Raw genomic sequence first — 21,684 nt, forward strand, 5'->3', positions numbered from 1 at the left:
CATAACAGTGTTCCACGAACAGGTGTACGGCGAACATTACATGCGGGAAACTTGTAACCATTTTACATACAACATGTCCACAATATTCACATTGGGGAAAACGACATGCGATTTGAATTTCATCAATGGTTAAATGAAAATCGCCAATCGCCTCCATTAAAAGTATTCACTGATGAAGCCGTTTTTGCTGGCATCTACAACACACGTAGTAATCATCGATTGTCGCAGGAAATCCACACTCTACAACGGACAACAGTTTCGATTTTAGTTTTTCGGTCAATGTTACGTGCGGCATAATTGGTAACACGTTGATAGGTCCAATCATTTTAGAAGAGCGAATTTGCTTTTGCATCCATTACTGTACGCAGTTGCCGTACGTAAATATGTCCCGCGGTCAGAAGGGTTCGAGAAAGAGATCTACTCACAATGAAAGACAAACTGTACAAGTAACAAGTGTGGATCAATTTTTTAAATTAGTTTCAGTGGTACTCCTCACACTCAATACGGCTTCGCTTACTAAAAAGATTTCTTCCTCGACTGTGTTTTAATTACATCGCGATGCGTAATCGCTTGCGTCGTTGATAACCTGTAAAGCGTGTCCGCGGCACGGAACTACGCGATTTTATGATGTAATTCTATCTAACTCGCCTCATTTTTCATAAACCCGAAATCGATTGTGAACCATCACCCTGTTCCAAATTGATTACTGAAAATAAAAACTGTTTTGTTCATCATAGTCAAAACTCCACGTAATAAAAGTTGGTTCTGATGTAATACAACATAGTTTGAAAAGTCTCCATATTAGCCCCTTCATAATGTTTGAATAAAACTTAAAATCATGTCAAATGTCGTTCAGTACCTTGTACTTCCAGTGCAGTCAATAAACACGCCAGGAGAAATAATCGGCAGCTAAGCACGCTCCAGTCAGTCACGACTGCATACATTCCCTGAATTCATATTTATTCTATGTCTGTTTTACAGCCCTTTATTGATTTATTACTAATATGTACATCCTATACCTTCCCCGCAATTAATTACAATTTATTTATATTATACCGCTATCTTTCCTTCCCATTCCTACCAGCTTAGAATGACAGAGTGAGTGAATGCGTGTATACGAGTACATTGAGTTTTCGTAATGTCTGGTGACGGGTAAATTTCTCGTCTGCTACTGTGGCGATTTAGCCATATTTGGTGTAGGCTCAAAAAGGGACAAAGAGGTTTCGTTCACTTGGAGCCGAACTGCTATCGTACTTAAGTTGAGAAGGAGCGATAAGTGCTTTCTCCGACAACTTTCGCTACCTGTGTGTGAGGACCCATATTAGGTCAGAGTGCTAGACACACGGTCCTGAGATTCTGATGAGAGATGCTGCTCGTGGCAGTTCATTTGCAGTGTTGAGCATGGTAACTGAGTCTGTATACTTTTTAGCCAAGTCGAAGTTTTAATCCATTTCTTTTCTAGCTTCAGACCTGTATAATCATGCAGGATATTTCATTCGAAATGGAAAGTGGTACGGTTTATTGGAATTGTTCCATTTTACTAGTAGTCACTTTGTTCAACCACAACTTAGAAATGTGTGAGCGTGGTGTGCGAACTCTGCTTAGTCTCAATTAGAGTTCGTGTTTTCCACTATGAATGTGCATGTGTTTGTGTTTCTTATATTATTTCTTCTTCTGTTTCGTTAGTTTCGTCGGTGTTCCTTAATTCCCATCCATTAGTGCGTGTGCTCAGTCCCACGTGTTCATCGTAGTTTTGGAGAACCTTTAGCTCTCAGAATCTGTTTCATCTTGCATTTATTCCGCGATAATTTACTTATATGGGCAGTTCCTTCCACGCATTAACTGACTTTTCGTATTTTTTATATTTTTTATTGGTCTGACTTGGTGTGGCTAGGTCCACATGTTTGAAAAACGAACGAACCTTCAGCTTGTCAGTTTTCCGTTCTTATTCCATACTTGTAGACCCCAAATTACATTTCCTGCACGTGTGCGCTGTGTTTTACGGGCATTCCCGATCAGATTTGCATTTCGGATCGTAATTATCGTTCCGTATCACGACTTGAGTTTTCTGTATTTTGCGTTACGCCAGTGGAGCAGGCATTTCGCTAATTATGTGTGTTTGTCGTTCATGTTGTAGTACTCCTGGTTCCTTTTCTATCTACTGTATGGTATTATTATGAATCTGAAGTGCGTGTGTGATTCCTTACAATTAAGTGGTTCCCATTATATGAGACTCTAGTAATTTACAAGCCAATCAGGCAAGGTATCTGATTATTTATTGTACTCACGTGGGTATTTAAAACAGGCACCAGCAAACGCTATCTTTTTGTATAACTGTGTAGTGCATTTCTAATTTCATTACGTAAAGTAAATCTTAAATCTAAATTAAATGTTCACTGTTAATGTTTTATGCCGAAAATCCCAATCTCTGTTTCATTGGATACATTCTACAGCATTTGTCCCTTGTGCAGTTCATGTAGGCCTATTTATTTCATTGCTTCCTAAGTAAAATTCCTGTTTTGTAAAGAATATTCCCTGTAAACAAATCGAATGTCTGACGGAGAACAGAGTGCACACTCCCGTGTGATGAGAGAGCCTTAGCCTCCGCGTGGTATATTAAAAACATCTATTGTTCGCGGACTTTCAACAGAAAAAGTTCATGATCTCCACAGATACCCTTCGTAATCTATACAGATGTCTTTCAACTTTCAGTCACAACACAAAATTGCGTGAAATTACTCCTCACTTTTCATACTGTTGTATTTGGTTTCTCTTTTAGAAATTATCCTCGACTTTACCAAAGCATATCTAAACTCAGAAGCATCCCTTATTCGCTGTGGTTTTTGGGGGGATGGGTTCCATCAACTAATCCTGCGAAGTGTGATGTGTAAATACTGCTCATTTTAATTTTGCTGTATTTTTTTAAAGTACTATGAACTTGTTGATGTACTTCAATGGAAGCAGAAGGGCAAAATACTTCTCTTCCCTCGCTTCTGACTACTAGTTTCACTTAAAAGACTATATTCTGATTACAGTTAATTAATTAAAACGCTGATAAAGACGCATCAATCACTTTCATAGTACTTGGCATAAACGAAATTCAGTTACAGTTTTGTAACCCCCTAATCAAATGGAATTGTTTCTGCGAGCTTTTTTCGCATTTTCTAGTGTGTTTTTTATGTTTTTAGTCCTTCCCACACCTGCCGGTCGAGACATTATAAATACAATTTGCATCCAGCCAGAAGCGGCAAGTTTTGATGGATCCCCACTGTAATTTGAATGCGCTGAACTATCTTATGATTAGCCACCAGCATAGTTTAAACTTACACAGTACACAATTTTAATGATTAGACATGTTGCAATTCTGATGTACGTCCAGCCTCAGCTCAAGAGGGGTCTGTTACAGAAGTAGCACTTACCTGAGAAGTTGTTCCGCTCAGATGACAAACGTGTGTACGCTGGCAGGATAGCACTTTATTGCTTTTGCGTAGGGAGGAGGTGACAACACTGATTCATTTGTAGTTCAGAGCGTCAATGTCATGCGTTCGTAAATAGAACGGAAACAAACCAAAATTATTCGACCGTTTCGTTTCTCATTTATAAATCTTGAAGATCATATCAAACATTTAAACTGAAGAGCCAAAAGAACTGGTACATCTGCCTAATATCCTATAGGGCCCCCACAAGAATGCAGAAGTGCCGCAACATGACATGGCATGGACTCGACTAATGTCTGAAGTAGTGCTGGAGGGAATTAATACCATTAATCCTGCAGGACTGTCCATAAATCCGTAAGAGGGGGTTGGAAATCTCTTCTGAGCAGCACGTTGCAAGCCATCCCAGATATGCTCAATAATGTTCATGTCTTGGGTGTTTGGTGGCCAGCGGAAGTGTTTAAACTCAGAACTTGTGGAGATGGTGCATTGTCCTTCTGGAATTGCCCAAGTCCGCCTAGATGTACAATGGACATCAATGGATGCAGGTGATCAGACTGGATGCTTACGTACGTGTCACCTGTCAGAGTCGTATCTAGCTCGGACAGGTATAAATTTTAGCACATTTACAGCGAAAATAAAAATGCGATTCAAGATTAAATGAGCTGTACAATATAGGTCACAAATGATTGTTTACAGAAAAAAATGGCTGAGACAACGTGCGAAGAATGTGAAGTTGCCCTTTTGGATAATAATCCACATTTGTTTTCGTAAATCTGTCTCCACTAACACCAGATTCGACTATATGTAACACAAAGTTTTAAGCTTGTAAGTAATGTAGCAGAATTTCTCTACCGTTGTAAAATAAATTGAACTGGAAGTTTTCAAACTTATTTCTCCCACTTTTCTAGAGCACTAAGCACAGTTATTTTAGTTAAATCATTCACATTTATTTTCTTTGGATACTAACGGTTACATATTACTCCAGTCTATGATACGCAGTATACAATTTTGTATTAATTCCTCTTGATAGTTCAGGTATGAAGATTTCCGCAAGTTCCACTGTTATCCTTAAACAGACAGCGAGAGTGCCACTCGTAAGTACCGAAGGGTAGCGCAGCAGATATTATCTCTAAGTAAATACACTGTAGAGACATACCCGCCTAATAACGAGTAGGGCCCATGCGAGCACGCAGAAGTGCCGCAACATCACATTGCAAGGACTCGACTAATGTCTGAAATACTGCTGGAGGGAAATGACACCATGAATCCTGCAGGGCTCTCCATAAATCCGTAAGAGTACGAGGGATGGAGATCTCTTTTTGACAGCAAGTTGCAAGGATACCCAGATATGCTCAATAACGTTCGTGTCCGGGGAGTTTGGCGGCCAGCCGAAGTGTTTAAACTCAGAACTATGTTCCCGGAGCCATTCTGCACCAATTCTTGACGTGTGGGGATGATGCAGTATCCTGCTGGAATTGCCCAAGTCCACCTGAATGCACAATGGACATGAATGGATGCTGGTGATCAGACAGGATGCTTACGTACGTGTCACCTATCAGAGACGTATCTAGACGTATCAGGGGTCTCATATCACTCCAACTGCACTCACACCACTCCATTACAGAGTCTCCACCAGCTTGAAAAATTCACTGCTGACACGCAGTGTTCATGGATTCATGAGACTGTCTCCATACTCGTACCCCCCTGCAGGTCCGGGGTAAGAATAGGCCCGAGGTATTCCTGCCTGTCGTAAGAGGCGACTAAAAGGAGTTTCAACCGTTTCGGCCTTCTACGTGATGGTCGCCCTTGGGGTTTGACCTCCATTTTTCAAAATTCTACAGAAGTACGAGCATTTTGGGGAAGGACACCTTACATGGTGTACCACTGGTCCTAAGTGCACTAAGACCTTGGCACTCAGCATTGCACCGGCGTTGTAACCATACCCACTATTCCTCAAATTGGGCCTAAACGCCTGATGGGTTGTCCAAGTTACGCCCATAGTGCATCTCCATCTGCACCAGCGATCATGATGGACTTTCCATGGCACCAGAAATCCAGCACGGTAGCCAGCCCGTTGTGGTGGGGTCGTCATGTACCCTCTAGGTTGTAGCCCCCTGACAACACAGGGATCGTACTGCCGATACCTGAGCTGCACCCTCCCCACGTTGGCCAAGGAGTAGATGCCCGTCTCCTTGGGGCATCAGGACTCCCGGCAATGGTCATCCTGCCAGGTGGCCCTTGCTGCAGCTGGGTGGCGCCCGTGGGGAGAGCCCCTGGTCGGAGTGGGTGGTATCGGGGCGGACGTTTCGCAGATGAAACGTCAACACGTATCAGGTCGCTCTGCGGCCGAGTCTTTCAAAAGAAAAGGTACCGTTTCTAGCTCTGGTTCTCCTGCCCTTTCCCCCTTGGCCACTCCATGGGAGGAGGGACACGCCCGCCGGCTTGGGGCGAAGTACTTCCCCCGCTATTTGGTCTGTTCTCGAACCGATGGGGGGACGTTCGCCACCTCCAAGCCCATGTTCTTTGTTCAGCACATTGAGGACGTCTTTGGGGAAATCGAGGCTCTCAGCAAGATGCGATCAGGGTCCGTTCTTATCAAGACCACCTCTGCCACACAGTCGGCGGCACTCCAGGCGTGCGACCGCCTAGGGGACATCCCAGTATCCATTGTCCCACATCTGGCACTAAATAGGACGCAGGGGGTTATTTTTCATCGTGACGTCCTGCTACAATCTGATGAGGAGCTCAGGGCCAACCTGGAGCATTTCGTCCGGCGAGTCCAGCGCGGCCCCAAAGACCGTCGCATCGACACCGGGGCCTTTATCCTCGCCTTCGAGGGGGACGTTCTCCCAGAGAAGGTAAAGGTGATGTGCTACCGGTGCGACGTGCGACCTTACGTCCCGCCTCCTATGCGCTGTTTTAGGTGTTTGCGCTTTGGGCACATGTCGTCCCGGTGTGAGGCTGAGCCCCTTTGTGGCGATTGTGGACGTCCTCTTCGTGAGGAACATACTTGCACCCCACCACCTCGGTGCATTAATTGTCCTGGCGTCCACTCGCCTAGATCCTCAGACTGCCCCGCCTATCAGAAGGAGAAGAAGATACAAGAAATCAAAACTTTGGATCGGCTCTCTTATTCTGAGGCCAGGAAGAAGTATGACCGCCTTCATCCCGTGTCACTGACCACTTCGTTTGCCTCAGTTGTGTCCACTCCTTCTGCTGTATCCTCACCCCTATCCTGTCCCCCCTCCGCCTCCTCTGCCCATCAGGGGGCTCTGCCTCCGCCTCCCAAATCCCTCCCTTCCAAATCCTCCTCCCCCGTGGCCCCCACCCCCTCTGCCCCAGGGGCCACCCTTCCTCCTCCTCCTCCTCCTCCCCCCACGCCACCTGAGAAGCGATCCTCTTCTCAGGCGTCCATCGGGGAAACGTTCCGGACCCCAGCTTCCGAGTTCCGGCGTTCCAAAACGGACCCCGCGCGTGAAGACCTTCTTCGGGTCCAGCCCACCATCCCTGTGCCTCCTCGGCCTTCCAAGAAGGCCTCCAAGAAGAAGTCTCTATCCCCCTCTCCACCCCGGCGCGTTTCGTCTGACGCTTCATCCGTGAGTCGCTGCTCCCGGCCGTCCTCAGTTTCACCGGGACGCTCTGCTGCCAGGCGCTCCGCCGGCCTTTCGTCGGCAAATGATGCGGCCCCTCCTACACAATCAGGGACAGCGGCCGCAGCTGGCGACGAGTCGATGGAACCGGATCCACCTCCCGTCGGTTGTAGCGTTGTTCCCTCGCAACCTGGCCCTCCGCGGCCATCGAGGTGACCAGCTCTTCCCCGTCTCGTTCCCCCAACTTTTTGACTAGCAATGGCATTGTTTCATTGGAACATAAGAGGTATTCGATCTAATCGGGAGGAATTACAACTGCTCCTCCGCCTGCACTGTCCGCTCGTCCTTGGTCTCCAGGAAACCAAGTTGCGCCCGACTGACCGTATTGCCTTTTCCCACTATACCTCGGAGCGGTATGACCTCACCCCTGTGGACGGTATCCCAGCTCATGGTGGGGTCATGTTGCTCGTTCGGGACGATGTCTATTACCATCCCATCCCATTGACCACCCCACTCCAAGCAATAGCTATCCGCACTACTCTTTCTGCTTTTACTTTCTCAGTTTGTACCATCTACACTCCACCGTCATCTGCTGTTAGTCGGGCTGACATGATGCACCTGATCGATCAGCTTCCCCCGCCGTTCTTATTGTTTGGCGACTTCAATGCCCATCATCCCCTTTGGGGCTCTCCTGCATCCTGTCAAAGAGGCTCACTCTTGGCGGATGTCTTCAACCATCTCAATCTTGTCTGCCTCAATACCGGCGCCCCGACTTTCCTCTCGGACTCTACTCATACCTACTCCCACTTGGACCTCTCGATCTGTTCTACCACTCTTGCCCGTCGGTTCGAGTGGTATGTCCTTTCTGACACCTATTCGAGCGACCACTTCCCCTGTGTCGTTCGTCTCCTGCACCACACCCCATCCCCACGTCCTTCGAGCTGGAACATACTGAAAGCTGACTGGGGACTTTACTCCTCCCTGGTGACCTTTCCGGACCACGATTTTCCAAGTTGTGACAGTCAGGTCGAATTCCTCACGGCTGTTATTATCAATGCTGCCGAACGTTCCATACCTCGTACTACTTCTTCTTCACGTCGCGTTTCCGCCCCTGGTGGAACGAGGCTTGTAGGGACGCTATCCGTGCTCGACGACGTGCTTTACGCACCTTTCGCCGCCATCCTACGTTGGCGAATTGTATTGAATACAAACGACTCCGAGCGCAATGCCGTAGAGTCATCAAAGACAGCTAAAAAGCTTGTTGGGCCTCTTTCACGAGCTCCTTTACCAGTTTTACTCCCTCTTCCGTCGTTTGGGGTAGCCTGCGCCGGCTGTCGGGCATTAAGGCCCACTCCTCGGTACCTGGCCTGACCTCAGGTAATGAGGTCCTTGTTGATCCTGTGGCTGTCTCCAACGCCTTTGGCCGCTTTTTCGCGGAGGTTTCAAGCTCCGCCCATTACCATCCTGCCTTCCTTCCCAGGAAAGAGGCAGACGAGGCTCGGCGACCTTCCTTCCACTCGCTGAATCTGCAAACTTACAATGCCCCCTTTACTATGCGGGAACTCGAACGTGCGCTTGCACTGTCCAGGTCCTCTGCTCCGGGGCCAGATGCCATTCACGTTCAGATGCTGGCACACCTTTCTCCGGCGGGCAAAAGCTTCTTTCTTCGTACCTACAATCACGTCTGGACCGAAGGTCAAGTCCCCATGCGTTGGCGTGACGCCGTTGTTGTTCCTATACCCAAACCCGGGAAGGATAGACACCTTCCTTCTAGTTACCGCCCCATTTCTCTTACAAGCTGTAAGGTGATGGAGCGCATGGTTAATGCTCGGTTAGTTTGGATTCTTGAATCTCGACGACTACTTACTAATGTCCAATGCAGCTTTCGTCGCCGCCGCTCCGCTGTTGACCACCTTGTGACCTTGTCGACATTCATCATGAACAACTTTTTGCGAAGGCGCCAAACGGTAGCCATGTTCTTCGACTTGGAGAAGGCTTATGATACCTGTTGGAGAGGAGGTATCCTCCGCACGATGCACAAGTGGGGCCTACGCGGTCGTCTGCCCCTTTTTATTGATTCCTTTTTAACGGATCGAAAGTTTAGGGTACGTGAGGGTTCCGTATTGTCCGACGTCTTCCTCCAGGAGAACGGAGTGCCTCAGGGCTCCGTCTTGAGCGTAGCCCTTTTTGCCATCGCGATCAATCCAATTATGGATTGCATTCCACCTAATGTCTCAGGCTCTCTCTTTGTCGATGACTTCGCGATCTACTGCAGTGCCCAGAGAACATGCCTCCTGGAGCGCTGCCTTCAGCGTTGTCTCGACAGCCTCTACTCATGGAGCGTGGCAAATGGCTTCCGGTTCTCTGAAGAGAAGACGGTTTGTATCAACTTTTGGCGATATAAAGCGTTCCTTCCGCCATCCTTACATCTCGGTCCCGTTGTTCTCCCATTCGTGGACACAACTAAGTTTCTAGGGCTCACGTTGGACCGGAAACTGTGTTGGTCTCCACATGTCTCTTATTTGGCGGCCCGTTGTACACGTTCCCTTAATGTCCTCAGAGTTCTTAGCGGTTCATCTTGGGGAGCGGATCGCACTGTCCTGCTTCGATTGTATCGGTCCATAGTCCGATCGAAGCTGGATTATGGGAGCTTCGTCTACTCGTCCGCTCGGCCATCCCTCTTACGCCGGCTCAACTCCATCCACCATCGGGGGATACGTCTTGCGACCGGAGCCTTCTACACTAGTCCTGTCGAGAGTCTTTATGCTGAAGCTGCCGAGTTACCATTGACCTACCGGCGCGACATACTGCTGTGTCGGTATGCCTGCCGGCTGTTGTGTATGCCCGAACACCCCTCTTACAAGTCCTTCTTCGCCGATTCTCTCGACCGTCAGTACGGGTTGTATGTGTCTGCCCTGCAGCCCCCCGGAGTCCGCTTCCGTCGCCTGCTTCGACAATTGGATTTTGCCCTCCCTACCACCTTCAGAGAGGGTGAGAGCCCGACACCACCTCGGCTCCAGGCTCCAGTTCGTATTTATCTCGACCTCAGCTCACTCCCGAAGGAGGGTACTCCGGCTGCAGTGTATTGCTCACGGTTTGTCGAACTTCGTGCTCGACTTGCTGGTCACACCTTTATTTACACCGATGGCTCCAAAACTGACGATGGTGTCGGCTGTGCCTTTGTCGTCGGGGCCGCCACCTTTAAATACCGGCTCCTTGACCAATGTTCCAGCTTTACGGCCGCGCTTTTTGCTCTCCATCAGGCCGTTCAGTATGCCCGCCGCCACCGCCATTCATCGTATGTACTCTGCACTGACTCACTCAGTGCTCTTCAGAGCCTTGGGGCTCCCTATCCAGTCCATCCCTTGATTCAACGGATACAGCAGTCCCTCCATTCTTTCGCTGATAATGGCGGTTCTGTCAGCTTTCTGTGGGTTCCCGGACATGTAGGAGTGCCTGGGAATGAGGCTGCGGATGCTGCAGCCAAGGCTGCAGTCCTCCAGCCTCGGCCAGCCTCCCATTGTGTCCCGTCATCTGACGTTTGTGGGGATGTATGTAAGAGGCTTGTGTCCTTGTGGTGGGATGCTTGGTCATCCCTCCAAGGAAACAAGCTCCGGGCAGTAAAACCTCTCCCAACTGCTTGGACAACTTCCTCCCGACCATCTCGGCGCGAGGAGGTCCTTCTGACCAGGTTGCGTATTGGGCATTGCCGGTTTAGCCACCGCTACCTGCTCTCCGGTGACCCAGCCCCGCATTGCCCTTGTGGTCAGGCATTAACGGTGCGCCATGTTTTATTGTCGTGTCCCCGTTTTAGTCAATTTCGTGTTGTCCTGTCCCTGCCATCTACCTTACCGGATGTTTTAGCTGATGACGCTCGAGCAGCTGCTCGTATTCTGCGTTTTATAACTTTAACTGGCTTGACCAAAGACATTTAACCTTTTTACTTATTTAATCTGCATCTTTGTCAGGTCCTTCTGATGTCCCCCCATCCCCTTGAGTTTTAGCAGATTCCTTGTGCTCTAACACCAGTGACTGGGCGCTAATGACCTCAGCAGTTGAGCGCCCTTAAACCCTACAAAAAAAAAAAAATCCATACTCGTACACGTCCATCCGCTCGATATAATTTTAAACGAGACTCGGCCAACCAAGCAACATGATTCCAGTCATCAACAGACCAATGTCAGTGTTGACGGGCCCCGGCGTAGCACAAAGCTTTGTGTTGTGCAGTCGTCAAGGATGCATGAGTGGTCCTACGGCTTCCAAAGCCCATATCGATAATGTTTCGTTGAATGGTTCGGACGCTGACACTTATTGATGGCCCAGCATTGGAATCCGCAGAAATTAGCGGAAGAGTTGCACTTCTGTCACGTTCAGCAAATCCCTTCAAAAAAATGGTTCCAATGGCTCTCACCATTTTGGGACTTAACATCTGAGGTCATCAGTCCCTAGACTTAGAACTACTTAAACGTAAATAGCCTAAGGACATCACACGTATCCATGTCCGAGGCAGGATTCGAACCTGCGACCGTAGCAGCAGCGCGGTTCCGGACTGAAGCGCGTAGAACCGCTCGGCCACATCGGCCGGCGATTCTCTTCAGTCGTCGTTGCTCCTGTTCTTGCAGGATCTTTTCCCGGCAGCAGCGATGTTTTAGAGGATTCCTGATAATTTCGGCACACTCGTGAAATGGTCGTACAGGATAATCCCCACTTTATCGCTACCTCGGAGATGCTATGCCCTATCGCTCGTGCACCGACTATAGCACCACGTTCAAACTCACTTAATATTTCTCAAGTATGTGGGATCCGTACCAGATAAGACTAACAGGAGATATTGAATGTTTACAGAGAAGGACTGCATGAATGGTCACAGGTTTGTTTAATCCATGAACTGGCAGAGTCTTGAAAACAGACGTAAACTATCCCGAGTAAGTCTATTAACAAAGTTTCCAGAACCAGCTTTAAATGATTACTCTAAGGATATACTACAACCCCTATTATCGCTCACACAGGGATCATGACGATAAGATTAGAATAAGTACTGCTGTTACAGCAATAAACGGTCTAACAACTACGCCAGACACCTTCTGTCTTATATAGGCATTGCCGGCCGCAGCGCCCTATTCTGCCTGTTTACATATCTCTGTATTTGAATACGCATGCCTACACTGGCTCTACCAGTTTCTTTGGTGTTTAGTTGTAGATTGAGCCGTGAAGCTGCACTATAGAGAGCAAAGAACATGAGCAACTTTCATCCACGGATGTTGCGAATTTGGGATTCGTGCGGGCCGGTTATAATTAATTACTTACTGATCTGAGGAGAGGAGAAGAGAAGTAAATTAGTAAAATCGAGTCAGTGTATGACAACAATACTATAACAAATCCTGTGTCAGACAAGGGAAGAGATCTCTAATAATAATTATATTAAGGAGTTTTGACCCTTTTGAGAACTGGTTACGGGTTGTTAAAACTGGACGTGCATGCGCCGCTGCCTGCAATCGGTGCACTCGCTGGAGCAGTTCGGTCAGGTGCCAGCGCGAGTACATTTGCTGACGTGATTCCGCTAGCAAGGGGAGTGGGCCGTCGGCCGATGCACTGGGTGGTCGGCTGAGTGAGTGCTCTCGTGGGCGCCTCCGTGTCCATCTCCGTCCCGGCGGCCTCACCTGCAGGAGATGGGGCTTTACCGAACCGTCCGCCCAATTCGATTGGCCACGCTACCGATGGACGGTGCAGCCGTCGCCGCCTCCATCTGCGGACAGCGTTTCCCGATTTCGAGACCGGTAAACACTTTCTGAGAGGGGAATTCGCTGGCGCGCTGGAGGGAGGTGACAGCGCGGTCACGGAAATGTCAACCGTCTCTGCTGACATTTCCATCACGAACTTAGGCACTGAACATACATTAAGTTTCATAGAGCCCACAGAAGCTAATCACTCCCAATTAAAACCGACTCCTGTTAGTAGTACTTACGTTATGGCTGCCAAATTTTGTTACTATTACTTATTTCTCTCATTTTGTGGTTCAGGTATTTGAATGATAATATCTTTGATTTCTTGCCGTAATAATAGAATCACTCGTAATTGCTGTTACCGCACTCAGACTGTTTCTTTTTAAATCATAATTCTATACACTAACTGCGGTAAGCAGTTAATGCAATCGGTACTGTATGTTGAACAATTTATAAGTTTTAAAAGCATTCTCCGATCACTGTTGTCTTACTTCATATTATCACGTCACAACTCATATTGATTTAACTTCCGGTTGTGAGCTTGCCTACTAAATCTCGCAGTTTCACCTTTAATTATTATTATTTGCTTCCGATTGCTTCCTTTCGACATCTCTGGTCCTAACTTTTATCGCGTGTTTCTACAACGAACCTTTACACGCTAAACGCTGTAGAGAAGAATGCTGAGTGATATGGGCACGCAAAATTTCCAACAACGGCATTCTGCGCAAACTGAAGAAAGAAAAATACGTCCTAAACACAGCAAAACGCAGGAAACTACAATATATCGGCCACGTAATGAGTAATTGGAATAGGTATAAAATTCTTCATTGAGTTTTTCAAGGAAAGATACCTCCTACAAGACGACGAGGAATAAGAAGAAGATCTTGGCTCTAAAACATAATAACGTAGACTTAACGCACGAATCAGGAACTTTTTTGAATAAGTATAAGTGCTATAGCTACTACGGTCGCCAACATGTGAAAAGGATAGGCACTACAAGAATTAATGTACCCGACTTGACTATAGGGTGTACATCTCTCAGTGGTTCCCAAGTAAATTACTGGACATTACTGTTTCATTTTCTCCGTCGTGTTACAATGTTAACAACGCACTTTGTTACTTATCTCGACGCCTTCCGCTAGACCCACGTGATAGAGAGCGCAGAAGGATTAGCTTTACTTCACGTTTGTGCGTACTTTAATTAAGAAATGAGTTACACATTTCCACAACGTTCGACTCAGTCCAACTCCCTGTTTTATTGCTGATTTCACATATGCGTTCTATTTCATATCGCTTCATTGTATTACAGCAAAGTATTTAAATGGTTTTATAGGTTTCTGAGTATCATCGTCAAATTGGAGTAAACACGGATTCATATCTGCATATTATTTGACAATGCAAACTGTGGACTAAACTGTAGCTGCACCAAATATTTTATTTCGTGAAATGGTGCCTCTACGTTCATTTCTAATGAGATCTAAAACCGCTTTGATATATCAAAATACAAACATTGAAAGTCATAGTGGAAAACGTCATCGCGAACTGACACAATTCCTTGCTATTAACGTCGCTAGAGTTTTGACGATGAGGGGGAGGAATGCCACCCAACTGTTCAAACTGAATAAGTTAGTAGTATGCAGATTATGAATTCCTAGCGAGTGGGATACTACCAGTTATTTAATCAAAGAATAAGTAATGTGCTCGCCAAAGGACGCCATCGTCGTCATGCACATATACAGGGTGAGTCACCTAACATTACCGCTGGATATATTTCGTAAACCACATCAAATACTGACGAATCGATTCCACAGACCGAACGTGAGGAGAGGGGCTAGTGTAATTGGTTAATACAAACCATAAAAAAATGCACGGAAGTATGTATTTAACACAAACCTAGGTTTTTTTAAATGGAACCCCGTTGGTTTTGTTGGCACATCTGAACATATAAACAAATACGTAATCAGTGCCGTTTGTTGCATTGTAAAATGTTAATTACATCCGGAGATATTGTAACCTAAAGTTGACGCTTGAGTACCACTCCTCCGCTGTTCGATCGTGTGTATCGGAGAGCACCGAATTACGTAGGGATCCAAAGGGAACGGTGATGGACCTTAGGTACAGAAGAGACTGGAACAGCACATTACGTCCACATGCTAACACCTTTTTATTGGTCTTTTTCACTGACGCACAGGTACATTACCATGAGGGGTGAGGTACACGTACACACGTGGTTTCCGTTTTCAATTACGGAGTGGAATAGAGTGTGTCCCGACATGTCAGGCCAATAGATGTTCAATGTGGTGGCCATCATTTGCTGCACACAATTGCAATCTCTGGCGCAATGAATGTCGTACACGCCGCAGTACATCTGGTGTAATGTCGCCGCAGGCTGCCACAATACGTTGTTTCATATCCTCTGGGGTTGTAGGCACATCACGGTACACATTCTCCTTTAACGTACCCCACAGAAAGAAGTCCAGAGGTGTAAGATCAGGAGAACGAGCTGGCCAATTTATGCGTCCTCCACGTCCTATGAAACGCCCGTCGAACATCCTGTCAAGGGTCAGCCTAGTGTTAATTGCGGAATGTGCAAGTGCACCATCATGCTGATACCACATACGTCGGCGCGTTTCCAGTGGGACATTTTCGAGCAACTTTGGCAGATCATTCTGTAGAAACGCGACGTATGTTGCAGCTGTTTGGGCCCCTGCAATGGAGTGAGGACCAATGAGGTGGTCGCCAATGGTTCCGCACCATACATTTACAGTCCACGGTCGCTGTCGCTCTACCTGTCTGAGCCAGCGAGGATTGTCCACGGACCAGTAATGCATGTTCCGTAGATTCACTGCCCCGTGGTTTGTGAAACCCGCTTCATCGGTAAACAGGTAGAACTGCAACGCATTCTTTGTTGATGCCCATTGACAGAATTGCACTCGATGATTAAAGTCATCACCATGTAATTGCTGATGTAGCAACACATGAAACGGGTGAAAGCGGTGACGATGCAGTATGCGCATGACACTACTTTGACTCAGTCCACCTGCTCTCGCAATGTCGCGTGTACTCACGTGTGGGTTCATGGCAACAGCAGCTAACACACCAACTGCACCCGCTTCTCCTGCGACGGGCCTGTTACGGACCCGTTTGCGTGCTACGACCATACCTGTTGCATACAGTTGGCGGTAGATGTTTTGCAATGTCCGGCACGTTGGATGCTCTCTGTCCGGGTACCGTTCTGCATACACCCTGCAGGATTCAGCTGCATTTCGTCGACACTCGCCATAGATGAGTATCATCTCCGCCTTTTCAGAGTTCGAATGCACAATGGTCACAGTTCCTACAACACTACACTATCACAGACGTCTGGTAACACGGTGTACTACAGTTGGTCTGCGTGCGGAGACGAATGCAGAATAACAATAGCAGCAAGCGCTACACGCGGACACTGCGACAACTAGACCAAACCACAACAGTGCACTACAGCCACACTCGTAAACACGGTCGTCATCGTAAACATGTCCCTGCAGATGCTGCTCGCCGACCGTGGCCCGTGTTTGTTGCAACACGTAACTGAACGTCGGAGGTTTCAAGCGTCAACTTTAGGTTACAATATCTCCGGATGTAATTAACATTTTACAATGCAACGAACGGCACTGATCACGTATTTGTTTATATGTTCAGATGTGCTAACAAAACTAACGTGGTTCCCTTTAAAAAACGTAACTTTGTGTTAAAAAGCATACTTCCTTGCATTTTTTTATGGTTTGTATTAACCAATTACACTAACCCCTCTCCTCACGTTCGGTCTGTGGAATCGATTCGTCAGTATTTAATGTGGTTTACGAAATATATCCAGCGGTAACGTTAGGTGACTCACCCTGTATACTAGTAGTCTGAAATTTCTTCGGCACTACGAACTGCATGAAACACTGTACCATCGAATGCATCACAGCTTTTATCTAATAGAACTGCACTCGTGCTCAGCAGACCAACTTCCGTAAGTATTATTCTATCTGTGTGACTGCTCTCTGCGAACGGCCAAACACAGCTGCGATGATAGTGCGTTGTATTAGACTGTTTCAAAATATTGAAGACATGAAATGCCAAAAGGTACTGGTTTATTTAGACGAGGCGTAGTTTCACATACATGCGACAATAAACGCCTGCAAAGCGGTCGTTGTGAGATTTATTGTGTAACAAAACTGCTGATCGACGTTTGATGCTAAACCCGTGACAGACAAGGTGAACCCAGCGAGGGAGACACAATTATCAAATCAGTTTCTATTCGAAGAAAACATGGATATGTGATGTAAACCGATTAATACCATGAGCACCCAGATGCGTTTTCCGCGAAATCTCGGAACTGGCTCACTGCCGCTGTTCTCATTGCAGCTGACTGTGCCCTACGCTTTATGCTCTGAAAGCTTCCCATAATCTCTTCTACTTTGTCAACAGATTTTGCCGTACGAAAGTGGTTTACTTGTTGCCACTACCTTTTGCAGAGTAAAATGAAGAAACATAAACAACTAAAGGAGTTTATGTAAAATATTGTTTGAATTGTTGTTTGAGCATTCGTATGTGACTTTGTTGTAGAAAACCAGTACGAGGATAGCTGCGCGCTGACACTTATGTAGAAGGGTAATCCCAAAGTAAGGTATCCTATTTTTATAAGTACACAGACCTGTTTATTTCTACAATGGTTTATATCAGTTTACAGCTTGAACATTTAGCTATTTTCGACATAATCACCATTTCTGTGCCCTACAGTCTGGAACGGCGCGACTGCTACGGTCGCAGGTTCGAATCCTGCCTCGGGCATGGATGTGTGTGATGTCCTTAGGTTAGTTAGGTTTAAGCATTTCTAAGTTCTAGGGGACTGATGACCTTAGAAGTTAAGTCCCATAGTGTTTAGAGCCACCATTTCTGTCGATGCATGTTTGTAGACGCTGTGGCAGTTTTTGTGTGCCCATGTCATACCAGCTCACTGCCATGCTGTTCAGAAAGTTATGAACCTCTTCTTTCACCTCGTCGTCGGAGCTGAATCGCTTTCCGGGAACAGGAGATAGTCACTGGCGCCATGTCAGGAGTATGGGGTGTGTGGGTGATTATGTTCCACTGAAGCTGTTGCAGGAGAGCAACGGTTTGCCGAGCGATGAGTGGGCGAGCGTTGTCATGGAGAATGGGTACACACTTGCTCAACATTCCTCTTCTCCGGTTATGAATTGCCCGTTTCAGTTTTTTCAAAGTCTCACAGTACCTGTCAACGTTAATTGTGGTCCCAGCGATTCATAACTTCCTGAACTGCACGGCGACGAGCTGGTTTGACATGGGCATACAAAAACTGCCACAGCGTCTAAAAAAATGCATCGACAGAAATGCTGATTATGTCGAAAAATAGTTAAATGTTCAAGCTGTAAACTGATGTAAACCATTGTAAATTAAACAGGTCTATGTACTTATAAAAAAATTGGAGACCTTACTTTTGGGATTACCCTCGTAGCAAAGCATAGAGAGCGGGCGGCTACAGCTGGTTCCAAAGATCGTACACCAGCATCGTGATCAGGCTGCTACATTAAAAGCTGCGACAGCCATTCCTTGCAACAATTTTACTACAGTAAAATTACAAAATCGCTACATGTATGTCTCAGAGTGCGGTTCGCGCTGGTCAGTCCCTTCTTGGCCGCGATACTAGGCAGATCGTATTACTTGGATGACCTTGGTGAGGAAATACTGTTCTCGGTGCGGTAAGTCTAATTGCGCGTAGCGACTGCAGTTAGCACTTTGTGCGTGAACTCATCGGCTCGGAATTTTGGTTGATTCCAAGAAAATAAGTCCCGGGTATTTGTTGGCAAAGAAGTTAGTTCGTAAGTGCTTTAGTATGAGGTAGGTGGAACTCTTTAAGCGACAATGCTAATAATTAAAATGAAGGAACGGATTCGTTTATGCGGTGTCTATTGAATTTCATTTGTCCAATCATGGGAATGTATGTTTGACCTTGGCGGTAGGAGGTTCCGATTGTTTCCTGTACGGGGGCATGAAAGGCAAGCAGTGGCTGGGAAGGAAGTGAGACAGGGTTGTAGACTATCCCCGATGTTACTCAATCTGTATATTGAGCAAGCAGTAAAGGAAACAAAACAAAAATTCGGAGTAGGTATTAAAATCCATAGATAACAAATAAAAACTTTGAGGTTCTCCGATGACATTGTAATTCTGTCAGAGACAGAAAAGGACTTCGAAGAGCAGTTGAACGGAATGGATAGTGTCTTGAAAGGAGGATATAAGATGAACATCAACAAAAGCAAAACGAGGATAATGGAATTAGTCGAATTAAGTCGGGTGATGCTGAGGGAATTAGATTAGGAAACAAGACACTTAAAGTAGTAAAGGAGTTTTGCTATTTGGGGAGCAAAATAACGAGAGGATATAAAATGTAGACTAGCAATGGGAAGGAAAGCGTTTCTGAAGAAGAGAAATTTGTTAACATAGAGTGTAGATTTAAGTGTCAGGAAGTCGTTTCTGAAGTGTTTATATGGAGTATAGCCATGTACGCAAGTGAAACATTGACGGTAAATAGTTTGCTCAAGAAGAGAATAGAAGCTTTCGAAATGTGGTGCTACAGAAGAATGCTGAAGATTAGATGGGTAGATCACATAACTAATGAGGAGGTACTGAATAAAACTGGGGGAAGAGAAATTCGTGGCACAGCTTGACTAGAAGAAGGGATCGGTTGGTAGGGACATGTTCTGAGGCATCAAGGGATCACCAATTTAGTATTGGAGGGCAGCGTGGAGGGTAAAAATCGTAGAGGGATACCAAGAGATGAATACACTAAACAGATTCAGAAGGATGTAGGTTGCAGTAGATACTGGGAGATGAAGCTTGCACAAGATAGAGTAGCATGGAGAGCTGCATCAAACCCGTCTCAGGACTGAAGACCCCAACAACAACAGCAACTGTTCCGATAGTAGGGATTAGTTTTCCTTTCCTGGCACTCTGTCACATCCGCGGAAAGAAGTACATAAGTAACGCACGAATACTCAATAAAGCACAAAAAACGGATACGCCCTGATCGAAACAAAAAACCCCTAAACAAACGTTTTCTGATTAGTTAGGTACATCCCTTGTGTGTCTTCCTTCAATTTTGGAGGCTGATGGGGATGGAATAGGTGGAACTTTCGTGTAGTACACAATTACTAATGAGAGACATTCGCGATAGTTAAACTGCTGTGACGATACGACCGACTTGCACTGGAAGTTACAGTCAACATTTGAAAAAAAGGAAAGAAAAGAAAGAAAGAAAAAGAATTTTATGAGTACTTCCGTCGTAAAGTGCTGCATATAAAGAAAGTTGAAATTCTTCCTTAGTCATGACTGACGGACTTACTGTAAATCAAAGTGAAGTTTATAAGAAATATTAAGTAAAGTTCTATAATAGAAATTAACTCAGAGCTCAAAACTCAACTCTACGTAATTTATTTTAGAATGGCATTCAGTGTTTACAGATATTACTGATATCCACCAAGTAGTGAGCTACGCTAGTAACATCGCTGGTGTAAACACAAAGAACTAATTTTCATTGAAAAGAATAGAGGCATACTTCCTAGTTAGACAAGAAGGGCATTTTAAAACGACGTATGTTTCTCAACTTATCAGTAAGAAGTAGGTTCTTTCTTGGTCAAGAACTGAAAGAAAAGAAAAATAATTATTTGTTTGAGTACTACGGAGAATTATCGATAAGTAACGGTATGACAATCACTAAGCGCACACATACCATAATCTCATATAACTACAGAGGATTATCGTAAAGGCTTTACTCGTAGTATTTGAAGTGTGATAATTTGTTGTAAGGGAGATACAGGGACAGAAATAACGCTTAGATATGGCCGTAAATTTTCCTTGTTACAAATTGTTGATAAGCTGCTTTCGCGTTCGAGTATTTAGAACAACTTGACATTGAACAATATGTGTGACTCGAGAGTGCCACATGTAGTGCGAATTACATAGCCTGATAAAAAGTTTAAGTACGAACTCACTTAAAAAGGGAAGACATTTTACAATCCTCAGCTACGCACATCTCAGAGCTATTGAATTTTCTCACTAGGTTCTGATGCTATGACGTTCAGGAGCTTGTGAGCAAACTGTTTATTAGTTTGTGCGTGTGCGTGTGTGTGTGTGTGTGTGTGTGTGTGTGTGTGTTGCGCCACAGTCCAACAGTTCAATGAGACCTTATACCAGTCAATGTTTGGTAATATACCGAGGTACGGTACATCTTCTGACTGTACTAAACCAAAGCAGACAATAGAGATCTCACACAATAGACAGGGCAGTCGGTCACTTTACACTCTGTGTCTACAGTTCGCGATTTCGATTTTTTTTCTCGTAATGCCAATCAATGTAAAAAACTACTACTTCTGCAAATACAGTGAAAGTATTTAAATTTATTTAGCAGTTACCTGTCTGACAGCAAAATACTCATAGTATGACCAAAATACACTCTTCCAGTTAATCGCTACAGGTTGGAGGTACCTACTACAAAGTGGTAGCGTTTTTATGCGTGGTGATTAAGAGACACAGTTGTTCAATGATTTTGTCTCTTATTTTGTACCGAGCGAGGTGGCACAGTGGTTAGCACACTGGACTCTCATTCGGGAGGACGACGGTTCGATCCCGTCTCCGGCCATCCTGATTTAGGTTTTCCGTGATTTCCCTAAATCGTTTCAGGCGAATGCCGAGATGGTTCCTTTGAAAGGGCACGGCCGATTTCCTTCCCAATCCTTCCCTAACCCGAGCTTGCGCTCCGTCTCTAATGACCTCGTTGTCGACGGGACGTTAAACACTAACCACCACCACCATCTTATTTTGTATTAATTCAAGTTTCCTCCATCTCCGCCCCCTCTCCAGCCACCTTCGTCATCTTTAGATCTTGGGAATGCC

The sequence above is a fragment of the Schistocerca piceifrons genome, chromosome 4, assembly GCF_021461385.2.
Source record: "Schistocerca piceifrons isolate TAMUIC-IGC-003096 chromosome 4, iqSchPice1.1, whole genome shotgun sequence".
NCBI classification, from domain to species: Eukaryota; Metazoa; Arthropoda; class Insecta; order Orthoptera; family Acrididae; genus Schistocerca; species Schistocerca piceifrons.